Consider the following 6,000-nt stretch of genomic DNA (forward strand, 5'->3'; position numbering starts at 1 on the left):
CCGCGGCACAGTTCTGAGGTCATGGGTCCAAAACCAGCTACTAGCATTCCTGTGTGGAGTTTGCATGTTCTCCCTGTGCTTGCGTGGTTTTCCTCCGGGCACCCCGCTTTCCTCCCACATTCCAAAAACGCGCATGTCAGGTTAATCTTCCCTAGGTGTGAATGAGCGAATGAATGGTTGTCTGTCTCTGTGTGCCCTCTGACTGGCTGGGAACCGGTCCAGGGCGTCCCCTGCCCACTGCCCGAAGATAGCTGGGTTGTGCTCCAGCACCCTGCGACCCTACTGAGGATAAGCAGTGCAGATAATGGATGGATGGATTTTACTCATTCGAGGTACATTATATAATATTTGACCATTAGGTGTCACTCTATTATCCGTGCGACCGAAAATGAGTCCTACAAAGGAAGTAGAACTAACAACGGCGAATCCGTTGACCAAACAGTAGCCTTAATTTACTAAGCTAGCCTTGTTAATTTAATCTTGTCGGGATGTTCGCTAACCTATTTTCATCGCACACAAATTCCCTGAAGTCATTTTATCACATTTGTCGCAGTTTTATTCAGTACAAATAAATCCCTAGAGAAAGTGAGTGATATACTTTTAGATCAGTTTGATTTTTAAAGAAAAACAGTATTGTTGTTAGCGACCGATCTAGAAAATTTTGTTTTTAGCTACTAATACATTAGAAAGCCTTTACTCTGATGCAGACTTTCAAAACTATTTGATATCATATTTAACAATTTAGTTTTCAGTTCTTAGGAAAAAAACACTGTCTCTACAACATTGTCAAACTTATAAGCAAACTTAAGCTTTGGTTGTGCAAAAACTTGATTTATTTCACAGTGTTTATATATGGATATTAAATATTTTGTTTTCCCCCCTGTTATAGGCTTGTTTGCAAAATTTTCGTACGGTTACCTGCTGGCAGACCCGCCATGGAAATGACATTGATTGAAAACAAGACCAACTGATCAGAGAACCTGTGAAATATTCCAAGCTTCTGTGTTGGAGAACTAAAAACCTATCCAGTTTACATGGAATCTAATTTCAAAATAATGAGTAAAAATTAATCGTATTTATATTATGTATTCAGAATAAACAGTACTTTTGAATCAACATGCAAGTGTTTTATTCAATGGCCCAACACTAATTTACTTGACCAGAAATATAACATTTAAACATCTGTAAATCTCAACAGACCGTCACAACAAAGAGTATGAATGAATAAATCAATGAATGTCCTTTAACGCCAATATACAGCGAGATTGGAGGGCTTCTCTTTTTAAAGCAATAAAACCAGATTAAAATGGTAAAATTGTGCAAAGGGATGGATAAAAAACATTAAAGACACAATATCTATCTATCTATCTATCTATTTACCTTGGTCATATCCCTCAAGAGGGGTGACCGACAGCAAGACAAACACATACAATAACAAAGAAAATAAAAAGGGAAAAAAATAGCAAAAATACACACACAAACATTTTTGGACCATGGCCCACCCAAATGCCCAAACACCGAAACAAGTTAGGCACCTAAGTTGGTCATGCTTTCGTCCCTCCAGATGAAACGGGACACAAGAAAGGGGCCATGTCACTCGGGTCAGGGTGACACAACACGCTCTTTTGTTCAACAGCAGGGCCCGACAGCTTTCACTGGTTTACCCCTGCGGCATCATAGAGGTGCCCTGTCCATCCCTTAGTACGCATCCACACATCCCACTTATGCCCTGTGGTGAGGGGCCCTCTCCTCGTGAGAGGTAAGAGAATTCTCCCACCGTGGTCCGCTGCGTGTCGTAAGAGGCGACTAAAGTGGAGGGAGCGAGGCAGGGGTCAGCAATAAATGATTGGTGAAAAATTAATGCCATTAATTGCGAACAATTAATGGAATGGTTGCTTAAACTCATAAATCCATTTATTGCAAAATTTAAATAATTAGCAATTATTGCGACCCATTAATTGCGAAAATATTCGGGCTCATATTACCTATGAAAACCGTAGATATCAACGTTATTTAACAACGGCAATGCTTTTCTAAGAAATTTTTAGCGAAAATTTATTACCTTTGCACATATTTTTATTTCAAAACCTCAATTTTTGACAATGATTTTGAAGTAAGGCCGGCCTTATATTCGGGGAAACACGGTAGCTGTACGTACGTAGTGTGGTTGCAAAGCAGCTTTTTATTGGTCGGGACAAAATCGGCTTGTTGATTGGCTTACGTTTTGCCTCAAGCACGTACTTCGTGGATGCACATACGCACACGTTGTACACCACTACTACTACGCTGTATTGATTGTAATCTTCGCACGGTTATGGGACCGAAGGAAAAAATGGTTAGAGAGTACTTCACGCAGATTGATGTCGTCAACGGCAAATGGCGCTGCTCATGTGGCGCCGAGCGCATCCAACGGCGCAACACTGGTTGGAGCAATTTGGAAAGCCACATTAAAAGTCAGCACTTGAAGAAAGAAAGTGATGCAAAGAAGCAGGAGTCATCCAATCCTGGATCGATAGAAAATTTCCTGTCGTCACGGGCTAGTATACCATTAAATTACCAATTAATGGCTAGAAATCCAATAAATACCCATTAATTGGCCTTGCCGCGAAAAAATTAACATTAATTTTTTCGCACTTAAATATTTTTTTTTTTTCCAAAAATCAATTACTGATGACCCCTGGAGCGAGGGGACTGGGGATCCTCTCTTCTCTATCTCTACTCCCTAAGAGACAGCAAGTCAGACACAATATAGTAATGAGAAATAATACGTGTGTATTCACAGTGGCCCCTGTATGATTCATTGTGCTAATGGACGCTGTAGATGGGACCTGAACTCCACATTTCACCCACCCTCCAATATTTTTGAGGCAGAACAAAGAAAGTTTGGAAGAAGTACGGTAACAAGACAAAATTAGTCACACCATAAAGGTTCACTTTTATGAATGCACCACTGATTGAAATGACGTGGTCATGTGACTCTCCACCAGCGATTAAGACATGGTTTTAAGGTTTTGTTGGTATTACAGTATACAAAACTTTTGGATAGACTTGCCCCCTCATATCTTTCAGATTTAATTTCCCCAATGATTCTTCTCAGAGCCATTGATCAGAAAATACTAGTATACTATTGATCCCAAGAGTCAAGAAGAAATCCACAGATTTCAAAGTGTTCTCCTCCTGGGTTTTGGTGTTGAGGAGTGCTCTGCCCTCGGAGGTTTGATCTAGAAATGTTGGGGTTTTGGGGTTTTTAAGGGTTATTGTTCTATCTTCGTTATTCATTATCCATTATCCGTTATCGGTCAGTTCATAATACGCTACAAAGCCTAGGAGCCGGGACACTTACTCTCAGCCAAAAGGCCAAGCTAAGGTCCTAGCCCTAAAGCCTTGCTGCGATCATTGCGAATGCACCGTTCCCGGAGGTACTGCAATACCGGGCCGATGCGTGGAGTGGACAGAGCAAGCTCTTATTAGTACACAAATTCAGAGCTTTTTTTTTTTTTTTTTTTTGGTTTAAACAAATTTATTGACACTAAAAACAGAAAACAATCATGACAATCTCAACAGCAATTAAGCACATTCACAATATTATATTCCAATATTACGTTTTTAACAGCAAACACAAAGTGAGGTTTGAACAAATTCAGAGCTACAGTTCAGGAACATACAAATTGAGAAAAAAATCCACAAGAACACTTAAAAAAGCCATTAAGTCTTATCTTATTATAAGGCTATTTTTAGTTAGAGTGCCAGATATGTTAGAGAAATGAGAAAACAGAAGTAGATCAGCTTAAACCAAGCATTGTAAGTAACGTTTTAAATATGGCAACATGCGTTTCATTATATTTTTTAGGATGGTTGAATTACTTCCCACAGTGCATTTCTCTTAATTCAGTTGAAACGACCGAGTTATCTCCCACGATGCCTATCGCTTAATTCAGTTCAGTCTGGGATACAATACTGTATTTCAGTGGTCTCCGAACTTTGCTGGACCAAAGACTGGTATAAGGTCTGACAAAATTCTCGCGACATGGCCCAATAACAATTTGTTCCCGTAGGTTAAACTCGTATGATGATGAGATATTACCTTATCCTAATGTAGAGGCTTTTGAATTTTTCTTGACCTCATGTAGGTTTTAGATTAAGGGATGGTGTAATAATGGTCTGTGGTTTGCAATAATCTGTGGTCTACACAGCCCTTTGAGACTCTTTGTGATTAAGGGCTATACAAATAATCAGTTTCGTGGATAAAAATGGACAAAATCTAATAGCTGAGATTGGAGTCTGCTCCCACTTGCATCCGATTGTATTTGTGATCCGACTGATCAATTACTGCACATATACGGTCTTTTGCTTTATTTGGGCAGCCTTAGCCCTTACTGTACATTTAATTCCATCCACCTTATAGCCAGGTGAGTCGTATATATGAGTAAAATATGGCTAAGTCTATATTTTAGGGGCGCGCCTTATAATCTGATGCGCCTTATTGTGAGGGAAATGCTATATGTAAATCTAAATACATCATGTATTTAGATATTAATTAAATGTATCTCTTTATCCTCTCTTGCTCTTTTTCTGTTTCTTTCTCACCCTACACGACTTCCTCTCACTTGCACTCATATGCAAAATGGAAAACACGTCCACACAAACAGATTCAGAACAAAGTGTAATACGGCAGCAGGCATTTCTAAGTAAATTAAACATATGGCTTTGCTGAGAAAGTCTATCAACACCCTTCCACATCTGCTACGGTTCTTCACAGACCACGTTATGATTGAGCGTGACAAAAACTTAAATCCAGCTTTCTAAGTAAGAGCTCTGTGGAAAAACAAGAAAAAACATGATGCATCATGTCTCAATATGTCCTGGCTCCAAGGTTTCGATATCCTCATTACAAGTTATTCTCAACCGCAGCATTTTAATACGCTCAACTCAGTTTCTCATTGGTGTCGCAGCTGCGGAGGCAATTTTTAGGACAATTTAAAGAGCAAGCAGTGGCTCTTTTGCATTCACTGCCAGTCTTTTTCGACTCATTTTTCCCGGTGCACAGACACACAACTTGGTGGTTGTGTCCGAAAAAGGCCCGTTAGGAACATCGTGTAAACGCAACCTAAGCAGCAGCTGGCTGCTGCAATGAGGTTTGTAAACAATTAGTTATCCATGCCTGACGTCGGATCGCGATTTTATTAAAAGAAACACATGTGACGTTAACATTGGTACTAACGGCGGTATTTTTCCAGTAACAGGGTCATCTAACGAATTACTTTTTTCGCCGTTACAACGCCGTTACCGTTAGCGACAGTCATAGGCGGTGCGTTACTTTGGCTGCGGAACGCCAACGACGGCGTTTTACCGCACGACCGATGCTGTTTAGATAATGTCACCATGCAAAATAGCGGCGATCCTCCAGTTAGATAGCAATTACAAATACAGTGGGACCTCGGTTATCGCGGTTAATGGGGACCAAAACCACCCGCATTAAGTGAAAATACGCGAAGTAGCGGCGCACCTTCCAAAAAAAAAAAAAATCTCATCTCATCTCATTATCTGCACCGCTTATCCTTATTAGGGCCGCGGGGGGGCTGGAGACCATCCCAGCCATCTCCGGGCAGTGGGCAGGGGACACCCTGAACTGGTTGCCAGCCAATCGCAGCTGCAAATCACATTAGTTCTCGCAGGTAGCTGCGTTCTTCATCGACGCAGGAGCCGAGTTATCCACCGCTAAGAGTCGTACAGCTGGGCGATTTTCCGTCCGCCCGGGACGATCGGAGACAAATTCACGACAGGGTTTTTACTTGCGCCGCACCGCGGGTGCCGTTCGGTCGCTCCTGCGAGCAAGCCCCTAACCCGCGGTGCGGGTACTTTCGGGCGCGATACGCACGACACCGACACAGTTACGGGGGTCCCGCGCACGTCCGCCGCCTTTCGTCCGCCATGAGCGGACGGCTGCCTGTCGTCGCGCCGCGTAAGTGGGGTCGTCGGACGAGCGGGCTCCCCCCAGTG

The 6,000-nt window shown here is 41.9% G+C and overlaps 1 pseudogene; it reads right to left on the reverse strand.

Moving 5' to 3' along the window:
• Positions 1-5,581: 5,581 nt before the first annotated feature.
• LOC148351773 (5.8S ribosomal RNA) lies at positions 5,582-5,727 on the reverse strand (annotated as a pseudogene).
• Positions 5,728-6,000: the final 273 nt, after the last annotated feature.

The sequence above is a fragment of the Urocampus carinirostris genome, chromosome 15 (genome assembly GCF_059441175.1).
Source record: "Urocampus carinirostris isolate Australia breed hairy pipefish chromosome 15, RoL_Ucar_1.0, whole genome shotgun sequence".
NCBI lineage: Eukaryota > Metazoa > Chordata > Actinopteri > Syngnathiformes > Syngnathidae > Urocampus > Urocampus carinirostris.